General features: G+C 35.6%; 1 protein-coding gene across 1 annotated transcript in view; it reads right to left on the bottom strand.

Annotated features, from left to right (window-relative positions):
* SCN2A (sodium channel, voltage gated, type II alpha subunit) overlaps positions 1-12,151 on the bottom strand; it is a 166,603-nt gene extending 154,452 nt beyond the window's left edge. Inside the window, exon 1 of the mRNA XM_011958022.1 lies at positions 11,913-12,151. The gene's annotated coding sequence lies outside the window, so the exon portion shown is untranslated. The remainder of the gene's footprint in view (positions 1-11,912) is intronic.
* Between the last annotated feature and the right edge of the window lie 5,794 nt (positions 12,152-17,945).

Raw genomic sequence — 17,945 nt, 5'->3', positions numbered from 1 at the left:
TTATATTAGAACGTCCCTAATACTTGTCCTTGTCTATGAGCCACTCAGCAACACACTTCGTTGTTGTTGTTTGATTGGTTGGTTTGGTTTGGCTTAATTTTGCTTACATTTTCCTGAGTCTGTTTTTGATACTTGCTGTAAAGGACACTAGGTTCCAAAACATTTTCCTGTATTTGTTAGAAACATTGTCACTAAAACTAAAATAGTATATACTGAATTATAGTCAGAAACCATCACATCTTTTAGAATGTTTTGAGTTACAAAATATATTTAATATTATATTAAATCATATTTTGTTCTGTTGATTACTCCTTATGGTCTTTAATAATAAGCAGATTTTTTTGATTGAGTCATTTAAGGTCAGAAATCTGGAAAACCAGAATCTCAAAAAGATGATGAAGAACACGGGATCAAATTTGTTGGTAGTTAAGGCGCTATCTCAAATCATTCTACAATTCAGGGTTTGAAATTCCTGCAAAATACACATTTCTTGCCATCCCAATATCAGAAGAACATTGTAACCTACATTTTATCCTTTCCTATAGCAGCCAGGTCATTGTATTTTATAAGTTGCATTCTTGAAGATAGATAGGTAATAATGATGTGGGGGAGTTAGGCTGTGTATACTTGTGTGTATATGTTTATGTGACTATTGTTGGTCAATCTGTTATTGGTTGTAAAAATTACTCATGGAGTTACAGAGCTCCTTGTGAACAAGATTTGGAAATAGAGATTTTGTGTGTGTGTGTGTGTGTGTGTGTGTGTGTGAAATAGAGAGAGAGTGAGAGGGCACCGTCTCCCTAATTTATACTTATTATTTACATTTCTGTTAAAATTTTATATATACTATATCCGTATCATTTTACAAATCACCATAAAGTCTACTCAAACAAACACTAAATTCAAAAGCTATAAAGGCAGTTGCATTAAACCAAACTATTGAGAGCTATTTTAATAGGTCACTTGAAGTAGGACATAGTTATGTTGTAAAACTAAGAAACTCCAATAGTACCTTGATTGAGGTTTTAAATGAGTAGAGCTCAGCATATGTATCACCTCCTATGGAAGAGAGTATATGTAGATACTGGGTAGCTTGATAGAATCATACAAAACAATATCTGTCCTTATAGAGTACACAAGTAAATGTGACAGATGACCCAGGTCCACATAGATCTGGCTACTTCACATTACAAGTGTAGAGATGGGTGCAGAGTATAATGAAAGTATACACTGCATATGAAAATAGAGAGAACATCATAAAGAAAGTGACATTTGGTTAGATTTGATTAGGACAAAAGTTTATATACACTTCCGAAGCAGTGGAGATTATTAAGAAAAAGTCACTGAAATTATTCAGTGGAAACTTTTTTCAGTATATGATTATGTGGAAAGTGATCAATTTTTTCATAGCCAGTTAGCATATTTATATTAGGTAACACTTTCTATAAATAAAGTAGTATAGACATTAGGTGGTAAACAATGGAAAATACCTAAGCTGAGATTTAGAACAAGACATGCTTGAAGACTTTAGGAGAGTTAACTGGGTGGCTTCCATGAGATCTTGGTGATTTATATAAACTAAGGTAGTAAACAATTTTGTTACACTTAAGGGATTGAAAGCACAAAACGATAAGGTCGACTTTCCCAACTGAATTGAGCAGGAAAACAACGTTCATTGTCCCTTATTCACTAAGCTAAGACGTGCTTCTAACTGAAACTAAAAACAAAACATTTCCAAGAAATCTGGCATTGTTAGCATTATTTCAATTTATCTTTAAAAAAGGAGTATAATTAACTTCCTGTGATATGGTCACTAGAGACTAGACAGTGAGAACGCTGCAGTGATTAAGTCCTGGACAAAATAACCAGCTTTATCACATCTGTAAAATGAGACCAACGCTTCGCTCCACATGGTTGTAAGAGTTAAAGCAACCCACACAGCGAAAGCTCAGGACACAGTATATGCAGGAACGATATTAAATTTTAAGTGTATGCTCACCCTATGACTAAAACAGCATATTTTTAAAACTTCTTATGTGCCAGACATTGGGTGTGGTATTTGGGAGATAGATATGATGACCAAGTTCCTGACTTTGAGGAGCTCACAATCTAGAAGATGAACAAGCAAACAAAGAACAATGCAGTCATAAGAGAAAAATATTAAGTGTCAAATATATCAGGAAAAGGTCTTCAGTAACTATTAATGATACATTTACTCTCATTTAAGATTTGATTTTATAACACTAATATGCATTTTATTTCTATTGGTGTAAATAATGAAAAATCAGGCAATTTGCACTGGATCATTTGTAAATGTGAATCAGTCCAATAAAAGTGAAAGAGAAAGCATAGTGCCCCTTAGTATGCTTAAAGGAATAAATTTAAGTTTCTAAGATTCATTAATTTAATCTACAAACATTTTTAGTCTCTTCTATAGATCAGGAAGTGTTTTAAGCGTTTGTGAAACATCAGGGCACCAAATAGATAATAATCTCTGCCCATTTGGGGCTTAAATTACCAACAGAAGTACAATGTATACAGTATACTATAAGGTGATGTGTTAGAAGCGAAGGAAAGAAAAGAAAGGAAATGAAAGGAAAGAAAGAACAAAGCAAAGTAAATGATAACAAAGAAAAGAAAGTATAGAAGAATATGGGAGATGATAAGAATGAGGTTACAGGAAGAGGGCTCAGATTTTAAATAGGATGGTTAAGAGTAGGTATTGGCTGTATGAATGTCTTCTTTTGAGAAATGTCTGTTCATATCCTTTCCCCACTTTTTGATGGGGTTGTTTGTTTTTTTCTTGTATATTTGTTTGAGTTCTTTCTTAGCAAACTATCACAAGAAGAGAAAACCAAACACCGCATGTTCTCACTCATAGGTGGGAACTGAACAATGAGATCACTTGGAGTTGGGAAGGGGAACATCACACACTGGGGCTTATCATGGGGAGGGGGGAGGGGGGAGGGATTGCATTGGGAAGGTATACCTGATATAAATGATGAATTGATGGGTGCTGACGAGTTGATGGGTGCAGCACACCAACATGGCACAAGTATACATATGTAACAAACCTGCACGTTATGCACATGTACCCTAGAACTTAAAGTATAATAAAAAAAAAAAAGAGTAGTATTATTTAGAAACGACATTTGAGCTCAGATTTTAAACAGATGAGGAGGTTAGTCATGCAAGTGCCCAAGGCAAAATTATTCTAGGCAGAGGAAGCAGCCCAAAGGATTGAAGTGTTCCTGGAATATTCAAGAAATAGTGTAAGTGAGTGAGGGAAAGAAAAACTGGAGACAAATTCAGAGAAATACTGTAATGGGATGGAGACCAGGCTAAATAGAGCCTTTTTGGAAATTGTCAGGTGACTTTTACCCTGAGAAAACTGGATATCATTTGCAGAATTTTGAGCAGGATGTGGCGTAATCTTCTGTCTTGCCGTGTTGAGAATAGATTGTGAGGACAAATAGAATAATAAAGTCCAATTAGGAAATTAAGGCAGAAATCCACAAGAAACTTGATGGTGGCTTGAGCAGGGTAGCAGTGTGAAGGTGGCAGCACATAGATCTTGGGTATATTCTGAAGTAGAAATCAACAGGAATTTCTCAGGAATTGAATGTGAGATTTAAGAGAAAAAGAATAATCAAGGATGATACCAGAGTTGTTAGCCTGAGGATGAGGAAAACTAGAGTTATCTCCTGATAAAAGTAAGGTGGGGAAAGCAGGGATTGAAGCAGGTTCGTTGGGGATGACTATCAGAAATTTAGTTTAGGGATGTCAACTTTGCAGTGTCTTCCAGATATCCCAGCCAAATAATCAGTTAGACCCACAAATTCAGTTTGGCAGAAAACTGGAGGTAAATATTTGGATGTCATCATGATTTATATGGCATTTAAAGCCACAAAACTCAATGGGAGCAAAAGAAAGCAGATAAAGAAGAAAAAAGAATCAGGGACAGAACCAGGGACGTTCAAATAATGAAGTTTGGAAGGCAGAGTAAAGAGTAAAATGACTGTGAAGGAGTGAACAATAAGCTAAGAGAAGAGTCAAAATTGTGTACTATCCTGAAATCCAACAGAAGACAGTGTGTCAAGGGGGAGACAGTGATGAACTGTCTCCAGTACTGCTGGATGGTCAAGTAAGATGAAAGCTGAGGATAGACCACTGAATTTGGCAACAGAGTGATCATCAGATTTCTATCAAGAGCTGATTTGGTAAAATGTTAAGAGTGAAAACCTGACTAACATAGATTTAAAATAGAATAGAAAGAGAGACATAGATACAGAGAATACAGCACACACTTTCATTAAGTATTTTTGCAAAGAGGACAAAAATTAAAAAATGATAGCTGAAGAAAGTAAAAAAAATTCAAATATAGGAGCAATAACGGAAATACTTGTGTGCAAATATAATAAAGAGATAAAATTACTAATGCAGGAGAGATAGAGAAATAAAATGCTCTAGAAATGCCCTTGTGTAAGAAGCAATAGGATCTAGTGCACAGATGCAGGAACTGTTTTAGATAGAAATGGGGATAGTTGATTTAAGGTAATGGGTGGGAGGTCAGGTTATGTGGGTGCAGAACCTGGTAGGAAGGCACATGTAGTGATAGAAACCTGTGGGGAAAAATCTCTTCTGATTGTTTCAATTTTTTCACTGATTTAGGAAACAAAGTTGTCAACTGAGAGTGAAGTCAAGGTAGGAGGTATTGGTGGTTTGAGGAGAAAAGAAAGGGTATGATATCTAAGTACAAGAACATGGGAGAGTAAGTGATCTAGGGACATATGGCATGATTACTGGGCATCATCAAGGATCCACTTATGTGTGTGTCCAGCTGCAAAAGTGCAGGCATGAAGAAAGGTGGCAATTGAATATGAGGATGAAGATTCAGCCAGACAGTTACCGAAAAACCAATCAAACAAAAAAACACTGAGAGGGGGAGTTTGTTAAGTGTGTATGTATAAACAAAGAGTGATTTTTATGAATGACCGTGGAATTTATCTAAGGAAAGGGAAGAGGACATTAATTGAGAGATGATCAAACTATGACAAAATCAGTGATTTAGAGGCCTGGTGGGGTTAAAGGATTGAGTTGGAGTTCTAGATGAAATGCGCTAGAAAGGTGGCATAGGATGTGTGAAGGAAGGATTATGGGCAGGTCACAGTTACAGGCCATGAAGAGTTTTAAGATAAAACTGTGGGTGTGGATGTCTGAGGAAGGGTAAAAAAACATGACCATTGGAGGAAAATAATTTAAGTAATTTACAGGATAGTCTGTTAAGAGGCCATATATATGCATACTGACATTACCGAGATTTGGGTAGAAAGTGCCAGTGGAGAAAATTCCAGGGTTCTTGGAGCTAAATTCCTGTCTTCTAAGGTTACACATTCATGAAAACTCCTTAAAAGATGCATATCCAAATGTGAAAATAATTTGAATCCATATTTTATCCTGCTTTTACTTTTATATTTGAATAGATTTATGATGCTGCGAGTCTAAGTTTGTAATAACAGTGTAATTTATTAACAGTTTTTTTTTCTGCACACAATTGAATTCCCTGGGAAGTCAGGCTTAACATTATTGGAGTGACGTCATTCCTGAAGACATACCTAAGGATTCAACAGGAGTCATTAGAGGCTTCAATTGATGGATTTATCAAGGCCAGTAATTGGAGCAGCTTAGCTGAATGCCCTTTGTCTAATTGATGGGTCATTTCACATTTTAAGTTTCTAACACTTAGGCACCAAAATCATGAACAATTTATTTGAATAATCTGATTAAATGTACAAGTTTCTTGAACCTTAGAAGTAGAGTGACTGTGCATCCCAGTTTACCTGGAACTATCTTGATTTATACCTGTTGTTGTGGAGAAATTATTAACAAACTACATCCTGGTTTAGATGACACATTGTATGGTAACCCTGTCTACATAACTAGGCTCCTGTCTTCCAGGACGGTTAATTCAGGAAATAGTAAGTGTAGGTCTAAGCACTTCTTGCAGATCCTAGCTGCCTCACAATTGCTGGGCTCCCTCATTTGTTCAATCCAAGGGAGACTCAGTGTATTAGTCAGTTCTCATGCTGTTATGAAGAAATACCCAAGAATGGGTAATTTATAAAGGAAAGAAGTTTAATTGACTCAGAGCTGCATGACTGGGAAGGCCTCAGGAAACTTACAATCATGGCAGTAGGGTAAGCAAACACATCCTTCTTCTGAAGGAGAGAGAATTGTTAAGCAAAGGGGGAAAAACTCCTTATAAAACCATCAGATCGAGTGAGAATTCACTCACTATCACAAGAACAGCATGAGGGTAACCACCCCCATGATTAAATTATCTCCCAGTGGTCCCTCACACAACACAACACGTAGAGATTATGGGAACTACAATTCAAGGTGAGATTTGGGTGGGGATCCAGAGCCAAACCATATTACACAGAAAAGAAGGAAAATATCTTAGCTGGATGTGCTGGGCTGATACAGAGATAGCATCACCATTGCCCTGACCAGCTTGCTTCACGCCTTAGATATTTCACATTTTGATACCAGTTATTCAGAGAAGAGAGATAGTATCAGTCTTTTATCATAATATTATCATAAACTCCCTTTCTTTTTTCATGATATTTCAACCACTACCCTTCATATATGCTTAAGAGAACCGTTGTTATCCCATTGTCATTTCCCCATACATATCACACAACACAAGATGCAGCAGAGTAATTACACAGTCACATAATTGTATACTTATTTGCTAATAACACCAAGACATGTTCATGTTCAAAGCATATTATAATTCCAACTAATCCTAGATACCAGCAAAAGACTTAACAACTTAAAACTATAAAAATAATCTAAACAATTCAAAGCACTTTTTGTGGGCAATTGCATCCTAAGATCATTTTATCCCCCTAAATATTATTTTAGTAAGTACAAACAGTTAACTGAAAGGATAGTTTTTTACCATCAAAAATATTTTATCACATTCCAATCAATAAAATATACTTAAACACCGTTGGTTCTTAAACATTTCTCTAAAATGTTTCATTAATAAACAAAAATATATTACCCAATGAAATTTTTTCTTTTATTATTATTAATGTAGTTAGTAATCATGTCTTCTTCCACATTACCAGAAAAAAAATTGTAGTTCTGATTTGCAAAATCCACCTCTACCTCTCCTTCCACTGACCTCCAATTTCACTAAACCCAAATGGATAAAGAGGAGATAACACTAATGTATGAGTGTTATAGAGAGGTCAGCTTTTATTTTCCTTCTTTCCTTTCCTTTTCTTTTTATTTACTTACTTATTTATTTATTTATTTATTTATTTATTTTTTACCCGGAGTTTCTCTCTATCGCCCAAGCTGGAGTGCAGTGGCACGATCTCGGTCTACTGCAATCTCCACCTCCTGAGTTTAAGTGATTCTCCTGCTTCAGCCTCTGGAGTAGCTGGGATTACAGGCATCAGCCACCATACCTGGCTAATTTTTGTATTTTTACTAGAGATGGGTTTTCACCATGTTGGCCAGGCTTGTCTAGAACTCCTGACCTCAGGTGATCTGCCCCCCTCCACCTACCAAAGTGCTGGGATTATAGGCAAGAGCCACTGTGGCCCGCCTACTTCTCATTTTTTAATAGAATTTCATCTCATATTCTTGATGCAGTTTATCTTTTCCTAATAGAAATAATATTTCAGTAGCCACTACTATATTGCCAATGGTATTCATTATTATCAGCAAAATATGTGTATAACTCATCAATGCTTGTGCCTTCTTCAAGGCTTCCCACTGCCATTTCATGACAGATGAATGCAAGAGAATGCATTCACCTTAGAGAAGATTGGCTGCAAGAAGACGCAAGGATTCTGTAAGTGCCAGAATAAAGGGAGAAAAAAAGGAACTTCTCCTAGGAAGCATTGTAAGAAAGCTAGTTCCCTAAAGGAAAGGAGGTTCCTGACATTGACTTTTTTTTTTTTTCAGACAGAGTCTCACTTTGTTGACTATGCTGGAGTGCAGTGGCACAATCTCAGCTCACTGAAACCTCCATCTCCCAGGTTCAAGCAATTCTCCTGCCTCAGCCTCCCGAATAGCTGGGACTACAGGTGCCTGCCACCATGCCCAACTAATTTTTTATTTTTAGTAGAGACAGGGTTTCACTATGTTGGCCAGGTTGGTCTCAGACTCCTGAACTAAGGCGATCCGCCCACCTCGGTCTCCCAAAGTGCTGGGAGTAAAGGCATGAGACACTACACCCGGTCATGACATTGACTTTCTCTCTACACAAGTCCTGGTAAAGTGCTAATGAAACTGAAGGATTCAAAGAAGGAAAGAACTTGAATAATTAATTTAGATACTGGCAAACCAGCCCTTAGTAATCAACTAGATATGTATAGTAGTTATGTGTTGGTTTAATTCAATACAAGTTTTAAATAGAACCTATTTTAAAATAGGTGATTATGAATAAGAAATTGATAACTGAAGTATGTAAAAGCTTCATGTGAAACAGTGTTATTATTCTCCAATTCAAGAATTAATGTGACTAAAATATATTCTGCAGGAAAGTGTTTTAATACTGAGGATTAATTATTTCTTCCAGAAAGTCTATATGCCACAAATAGTCTTTACTGAGGAACAAACTGATTTAAATAGAAGAGATACTTCATCTTACAGACAATGATTTAATTTCCAAAAACAGGCCACCCAAAGTGAGTTACACCAGCTTTGCTCATTATCATCAACCACCCTTTCCTCCTGTATCAAGGAAAAGCATTTTCAAACCTTCCTTCTGTCTCTCCCAGGACCTTGATGTATTTTTGTTTCTTCTTTCCTCAATTTCTCTCTATTGACTTCATACCTTACTCTACAAAGGGCTTAGGTTTTTCTAATCCTCACTAAAGTTAAATTTCCCTCAATAGTACCTTCTTTCTCAAGGTAAAAAATGTTATCTCTCCTACCTTTCCCTGGCAAACTTCATAAAACTTAAATATAATCCCCAGATTTCTCATGTCCAATTTAGTCCTCAGAGACCCTGTCTCTGCCATCCAACTAAACCTCTTCTCTTAGAATTCATTTATGACCTGATAATGATAACTAAATCCATCATCTTTACTCTATCTTCTTATTAACCAACCCCTTTATGGGTTTTCTATTGTTTCTGATCCCTGTTTTGATATTCAGTTTACCTGCTTTGCCTCCTGTGATATTGTTATTCCATCAACTTCTCACATTGTTTTCACACAATTTAATAATACCTTTTTTACTCTCCTAATGTTAAGATTATGCCCCCAGTCATCTTCACTTCTCTTTTGTTCCCCATGAATGTTTAATTTTTTGTGACCTAATTTTTGCCCACAACTGCATGCAGATTTGTGTATTCAGCCTTAATCACTAATCTGATACATGGATATAACACGTTCAGCTTCTTATAGAATACCCCAGTGTATGAGTATGTGCCGGTATGTCAAATGCATAACACCAAAAGCCAAATTCATTATCCTTACTTTTACTGCCCCAGGGGAAGAAAAAACAACTGCAGCAACAACACCGACAACAGAAGCTTCAAACAGATTGGGTTATTTACCATTCTCTACAGTTTTCCTATACAACGCCTACAGTTCCCCATTTTCTTGTATTTACTTGCCTCACCTATGTACCTAGAATAAGCAACTTTCTGTTTTTCTTTATTTATATCCAACTCACTCTTAAAGATCTAATTTAACTGTCACATCCTCCTAAAATCTTTTCCTCTGAGCTCTGAGCCCCCCATGGACAGAAATCGACATTATTGTTTTATTCTCAATCCCAGGGTGTAACATGGTGCCTGGCACAAGACAGGTGCTGATATTCCTGTCCCATTCACTTTCTCATCTTTCTTCATTCCTTATTTTGAGGTATAGTGGTATCTGCATGTGTATATTTGCATGTTAAACTCTCAGAGGTAAACTCCGTAACTAATTATTTCTTAATCTCTACCATGGGCGCTTGGTAGATACGCAGTATTCCACAAATATATGTAGACATGACACATTTTAATCTCTTTCTTTTCTCAAGATATTGAAGAAGTAGGGTAAAGCCTGTGCCTAGTAAGTGAACAAAGGAGGAAACGCCTGTACATGAGATGATATTCTTATAGTTGTCAATAGATTAACCTATATGTACAATCTTTTCTATTAGGTAGGAGGGAAAGAGTCATGTGGCCATCTGTATCATTCATGAGTATAGGGTAGAAGAGTATACACCACCTAATAATGAAAAAGGCATACTAAAAAACAGAATTTCCATAGTTGTCATTCAGTTTTCTTGGATGCTTTGACAAGAAACCTAAGAAAATTGAGCACTGCATGTAATATGCCATTGAGCAACAGTATACTGAAAGAAACTCTATTTTACAGAATACAACCGAACACACACACATACATGCACACACACAAACACAGTGAATATCAGCATACCTGGTCTATGTCATCCTGATATGTTCACACTAGAGATAGATTGCGTTACTGCTGTGGAAGATATGGAACTGTCAATCAGTGTTCTAGCCTTGCCTGATTGCAATTTAGTACGTGACTCTGGGAAATCCACTTAATCTCTCAATTACAGTTGCTTTTCTTTAAATGATAATGGGGATAAATGGTTAAATATCTGTAATTCTAAAAATCTCCATATATATGGAGCCATGTGGGACTACAAACTCTAGATTCCACACATTTACAAAACATGTTTTTTTCATGGTTTGTCTAAACCATTTTATAAAATCATTCCCCATAGCTTTCGCAACCTCTGTCATGGCAAAACTACCTTTTTATAGGAAAACAATGACTGAGATAAAAACATCCTGATGCACCCCCACTGCCTGCCACCTCCACCGTCACACACACACACACACACACAGCTCTTTCCACAGGAGAAAGAAGTGAGGCATTTAAAAACAATCTTACAAAACTATTTTTAAAATATTTGTAAAATCTCTTTAAATTTCTCTAAATGAAAATCAGTGGTTTTTAAATGTAGGATTTCTATATGTCTTTATTCCTATTATTCTGATAATAATCAAGCAAGGATTTAAGGGAAATCACGAGAAGCAGCAGAGAGAAGCTAGGCTGTTGCATGCAACTTCTACCTCCTGAGTCATTCCACTCTTTAACACAGATAATGTCACATGACCTAAAATAATTTAAAATGTGAGCACCTTCTATAATATCAACTGCTTAAAATGGCCACAGTTCTATTATCCTAAATCCAATAAAATATAGAAAAAAATCAATTTTCATGGCAATTAATTTGTGTTCAGCATACTCCTCACATCCACACTGGGGGAGGAGGGAGGGTCCATAGTCTCATTCCAAGTCTATTAAACACATTACATAAATCTTGATTCATGTGGGAGAAACGACTTACGTATTATTTCTAAGAGGTAAAAATAAACACATAAACAATCTGTGCCATCGTAGCCAGCAGAAATCGTTCAGAAGGCCTTTGGACTCAGAATATTGGCTTGCCTCTGAGGCTGCAATCAGAAGGCTCAGCCCTGGGCTTTGGTAGAGCCACTGCCATGTTAATCTGCTTCATTATATCTCTACAATTTGTTCACTGCATTAAGGAGCAGTATTTCCCTTGTGAAAGGAAAACCATCCTTCACTTTGAAAGCTTTACCTTTAAATGGTAAACAAATACAGCTGGAGACAGACACCAACAGCTAGGAAGCCAAATAGATAATAAAATACGGTATGTCATAGTCAGAGCTCATTTTAGCCTAGGAAGATTTTAAATTGCACAACAGCTAGAATTAGAGCTTTTGAATCTCTTAGATCTGAATACAAGCTAACAAAGCACACATCTTATATTAAATGTCATTCTTAACATAGATAACAATCCGTGGATAAGTCAAAAATAGAATCATGCTGGCTTACCTGAAATAAAGAAAAATGTAAATCATAACACAGAATCCACGTATGTGTTGAATATAACAGTCTTCAATGCAATTCTTCAGAATTTTTACTGGAGTAGAAAGTAAAATCTCACATGTATTCTATCCTCATTAAAGAAGAAAAAAACAAGAAAGGATGGCCACAGCATCCTCCCTCCTTTACCTTAGCTTTCTGTTCTGACACTCATTCGATGGTACCCAATGTCTGTTAGAAAACAGCATGCTAAATTAGAAAAATAAATAAATAAAGGCAGCATCTTACATGACAGCTCCATCTCCTGGTCAAAAGTGGAACCATTTTAATTCATGTTCCTTTGGGTATGTAGCAGTTAGCACAAAAAATTAAATGATGTACAACCCATAATTTCACTGTATTTGAAATCAACAATCTTAATTAATTGTAATTTAAACATTTAAGAAGAATTGTAGTATGAATTTTTGGAATTATTATTCTATTTTGGGGATTTAAATTTATTTACATGATGTTTCAACTAAATGGAAGCTTTTCCCATCATTGAAAACTTAAGATTTATTTAACTTTATATACCATCTGAAAAAGTAACATGTATCTCCTACAAAATGATTTTAGATGTCAAGCTTATTGTTAATGAACATCACATCTCTTTGTGGAGAAGTGTAAGTTTTTGTCACTAGAGAAGTTAACACATAACACTTTGTGTTATTATTATTGCTTGGAGGAATGCTGAAAGGTTAAAGTTAAGGCAGGAAAATTAAATGACTTAAAGACAAACTTAAAAAATCTTTAGTTAATCTAAGCTAAATACAAAAGTACAGATGACAAGTTATAGGCAATATGAAATTTGATCATTGTAGTAGCAAATTATAGTGTGTAGTTACATCTTCTTAGAGAGATAAGAGAAAATTAAGTTGTCAAAAGAATCCATTTGGTAAATGACACCATTTATAGAATCCAAGTTTTACTGCGCATATGATGCTCTCAATATATGTTTGTTTAATTAATTATTCTTTTTATGAACAGTTGTGAAGGCCAGGACCTTTTCTTAAATTTTGAAGTAAAAGGATAGAAATTTTTTTCTCCCAATTTTTTACCATATTATTTTAATTTGGGGCCAAATTGATCTTTAACTTCCTAGTGCAGTAACGCTGTCCATGGTGCTGAGAACCAATTTTAGACCTCATGGTGAGTTCTAGGTCTTAAACAGGTCTGAAATACTGTCTTTGAAAGATTTGATATAAAATTTACCATTAAAAGTCCTTGGATCAGCCAGAATAATTGATAGTATCTAATATAAAAATATTTAAGCAATATTTTATCCACAAAATATGTATATACACATGTTCACCAGAAGCCAAAATGCTGATAAATACATTTAATAAAATACATGATCACAAGCAACACTTTCTCTGGACTTATAATATTTTATTTTCTATGTGCTAAAGTTATACTGCATAGATTGTTTTAACATTAGGTTGTTCCCACACTATTAAATAGACGAGGAAACCAAAGCCCACTCTTCAGTAACTTATCCAGTATTAATAAGCAAGTCAGAAGAACAAACCCAATTCCTTACATTTTACCTTACTTCCATTTCTACAACATTATTAAGATGTATTAGTTTGGTTTTTAAAATATATTTTTAACACTGCACAAATAAATAATTAAAGAGACTTAGTAGATCAAATTATTTTAATGTATACACTCAACTATTTAATCTCACAAGTTTCCCGCACTATCATAAGATACATAAACTCTCAGGGTACATAAATATAATAATTTTGACACATTAATTTGCAATTTCAACAAATTATTCCTAATGGCCAAGAAGCTTAAACCCTTAAGATTAAAGCCTAAGATGCCACAAATATGAAATATTATTGATACTTTATCTTTAAAATCATTGGAATTTTACAATAATTTATATAAAATTTAAATATTTTTTCTTAACACAGTAATCATTTTCCCTGTAGTCTTGAGGGTAAATTTTATCCTTAAGGAAGATGTGCCTAACTGATCCTGGGATTTTGTGTACCTCTAGGTACGCCATCTCATGCCCCTAGGGATACAATATCCCAGTTTCAAGACCATAGGGTTATATGACACAGAAACTGGAGCAATCCTTTACAACCCTAAGTCATATCACATACTCTTCTTCTTAAAACTTTTTAGTAGCTACCCATCTCCTTGTGAATAAAGTCACAGTCTGGACTCCTTTACTTCTCTGATGTTATTCTTGCTCTCACTCACTCTGTTTTAGCCATGGTGTCTTCTTTCTCATTGCTCAAACATGGCAGGCATGTCCCTTCCTTGGGAGGTGTCCACCTTTTAATTTCTTTGCCTGGAAATCTCTTACATGGGCTCCGTATGGCTCACTTCCCTCATTCTTGTCACAGCTCACAGCTGCCTTCTTACTGAGGCTGGCCTTGACCCTCAATACCACACACTGTGCCCTCCTCTGGTTTTCCCTGTAGCACTTAGCTGACATACTATGTTGTCTATAGTCTGCCTCCTCCAACAAAATGTAAATTCCATGAAGGCAGAGATGTTGCCTGTTTTGATCACTTCCGTAAATGTGGTTCATAGAACAGTACCTGAAATATAAGACCCACCCAAATAATGAATACATGTCCTAGACATAGAAAATTCATATGTTTTTATTAATGTACCATAGGAATGCTATTATTTCCGTCTGTGGATTCCTATGTTCTTATTAATATGTATGTCATAGAGTATGAAATCAATGACACAAATGGCACGTTCTTTGAGTAAACTATTTAAACCATGTTTAATTCATATACTTAAGCAGAAAACAGAACATGTAGCGAATATTCCATAAATATGTTAGGTTAACGATGTCAGTGTTGAAATTAGACCACTATGTTCTTGAATTGTTTTTAATGGAGTTCTGACAAAATTTTGGTAAGATATTACTGAACAACTCATATCACGTTAGCACATCTTTCCAGGGTAAAAAAAACTTTGAGGTAACTATTATAATTTTATTTTTATGGAAAATGTTTAATCTTGTCTAGAAAATTTTAGCTGTTTTAAAATAAGTTGTAAAACTAGCAACGTGTCACGTGGTAGATATGTGTGCATGTGTATATAAATATATATATACATATACACATAGACACACAAGTACATACATGCACTAATTGTTTATGAAATCAACTTGAGTTAGGCATTCATTTGGCTAGTAACAACAAACCAATGACACATAATTTCTCAATGATACGTCTCTCTAGCATTGCTTTAATCATAACATCCATACTTTTATTTTGGCAGCTTGATTTTCAAAATTATTTTTATTGTTAGAGATAAAAGTAAGTAAGCCTTGTTTCACCTCCATTAAGTTGTGGATACTGACTGTTATTTAGTTTTTTTCTACCATTTATCATTCACCCAGACTTCAAAATATCATCCACCTGATTCAGAAAATAAAAGAAGACTAAGTTCCTAGTTCATATCTAATATTTGTTTACATTTTTCTTGCAACATTTCTTCTTATTTAAAATATCTGCATTGGAGAAAAGCAAATGAACAGACATTCTTAAATGACAATTTCATTTGTACAGTTTTAGTCACCTTAAAATACGCTAACCTCTTTTAAATTATTAGTCACCAACGTCAAGACAGTTTTAAAAAGTTGAACTCCGTATCTAATGTTTTCCTGCAGTATTATCATTAGAGAATCACGGACCTGTAAGCCAAAATGGGCATATTTTTATGCCATGTTCAAAGACTGCTGATACTGATGAAGAGGATACCTTATTACGTTAGTTCCAATTAGTATGAATTGTTGGCATTTAATAGTATGTTATCAAAAGATGAAGAAACAAAGGAAAAGAAAAATTAGGCCATCAAAAAGACATAATTTCCATAAACAAAGTCTGACAAACAGAATAATTCCCATAATTCCTTGAAAGAGGAGGTGTTACAAATAATGCTATAAATATATAACATTTATTGGGCATGGCAATGTGCTAAATACTGTACATAAATTATCTCATTATTCCTAGCAACAGGTCTGTGAAGTAGACTTTTATCTTTTTCCTCTTAGAGATGAGAAAAATAAAAGTAAATGATGTCTTGACCTCCAACTCAGACCTCTATTCTCAGTGCTTATGTTCTATTTGAGTTCTACTTAAAACACAGGAGATGTAAACTACAAGGAAGTGATTCCAGTGGCCTTTGGAATTTATGTGCTTTTTGTCCTCAGCTCCAGTTGTTCACCAGTTGTGTAAGCCAAGGGTAAAACAAGAGTGGAAAAGAAGGAAGGTCTTTAAGAGTACCTCCCTTCAGTGTGGCATTTCAGAGCAGGTGATGGATTTGCACTGGATGCAAGGATTGACAGAGGAAGACAAACAGAAGGAACTAGAGTTATTAAGGAAAATAAATTGTCAAGAAATTAATGAGTGAAAGAACAAGGCAGAGAGGTGAAAGAGAAGCACAGGACCCACAGACCTCTACCAGAGACCCTTCTCTTCCCCGAAGAGGACTGTCTGAAAGAGAGCAGCATTTCATGATTCCATGAGAAACAAGGCGTTGTCATCTACAAGGCTCACATGATTCTGTTACCAACACCAGAAATACACTAATCCTGGCTGGTAGCACCTTGCTGAGAGTAACTGAAATACACAAAGGTTGTCCTGACATTTCTCATCAGTAGGTCTACCTTTATTGTGGAATAAATAGCTCAATCTAGCAGGATGAAGAAAAGGTAAATTGACACTCTTTGAACCCAATACTAAAATATGGTCACCAGATGTCCACAAAAATATCCCTGAAAGATGGAGGACTGATCGTAAACTATAAATTCATTTCAGTGGTTCTTACGGTAGCCATTGTCCAGCGTGCAATTTTTCTAAGCTTTGCATTGTCATTATTGTTAATGATAGTGATTATCAACCAAAAAAACTGCATTTGGTAAGTTCCTAAATTTTTGTTCTGACAATTTCAGCTCTCTCAGTGGGGTAGAAAACACCCAGATAGAGAAAGATGATCCTGTTCTTAATTCAGCCCAATGAAGAACTTCAAGAGGAGCTTCCTAGGCTTAGTTATGGGATGGAATGGAGAGAGCACAGACAATTGGAATTCTGGAGGTTGTATTGGGCAGATAGCCCTGTTGCCCATCTGTAGGAAGCATTAAAGTTTAACCTAGGAAGGGCAGATAGAAGTCTTAATTATCAGAAGAATCCCCTATCCTTACTGCATTTGTTACACCATAATAAGGTACGGGGACCACAGCTATACGAGCAAATTCCAGTATGGCAAACAAGAAAAGTAGACTATAAAGCAAACCCTAGAATGACGGAGCCTAAGCCATGGACTGTATTAGTCTGTGGCCTGGGGGTTTGGACCCCTGGTCTAAAGGATGCCAATTGTTCTGTTGGTGGGGTGGGCAGAGGAAGATGAATTCTTGAGAAACTGAGCCACCAGGTTCACTTTCTAAAAGACATAAGTACTCTCTGGTAACTTTCTGGAGTGGCACTGTACACCTATTCCTTTGACCCGTGTTGATCACAATAAACCAGTTACTTAAAGTCACCTCTATCACATGGTGGTTCACTGGGAAATAAAGGCGCTTTCTTGAGCCAGGCAAATAATTGAATCGTAGAAGATAAAGAATGTCAGGAATGGAGGGAACACCCAGAAATATATTACCACAGAATTAATTGCCATCTGGGTAATAAAGGGCAATATTCCAAAAGCCAGCATCACTGGATGATGCGTATATACCCATCATTGGATGATGCAGCTATGTCAAGTAGAGATGCATATATACCCAGCTCCACTTATGAAATTTTAGTTGAAATATAACTAGTGATGTGGAACCTAATATAATAGTTTCTATCCACAGATTCCAAAGGGGAAGCAACACATATCAAAATAATTGCAGAGAAGTCATCTCATGCTTCCAAATTTGTACTTAACATGTACGTAAAAATAAACATAAATCTATTAAATATATATATATATACTTTCTCTCTCTCTCCATATATATATATATATAATATTATATATATATACACA

This window comes from Colobus angolensis, unplaced genomic scaffold, assembly GCF_000951035.1.
Source record: "Colobus angolensis palliatus isolate OR3802 unplaced genomic scaffold, Cang.pa_1.0 Scaffold456, whole genome shotgun sequence".
Lineage (NCBI taxonomy): Eukaryota > Metazoa > Chordata > Mammalia > Primates > Cercopithecidae > Colobus > Colobus angolensis.
This window is presented reverse-complemented; position numbering and strand designations above follow the sequence as displayed.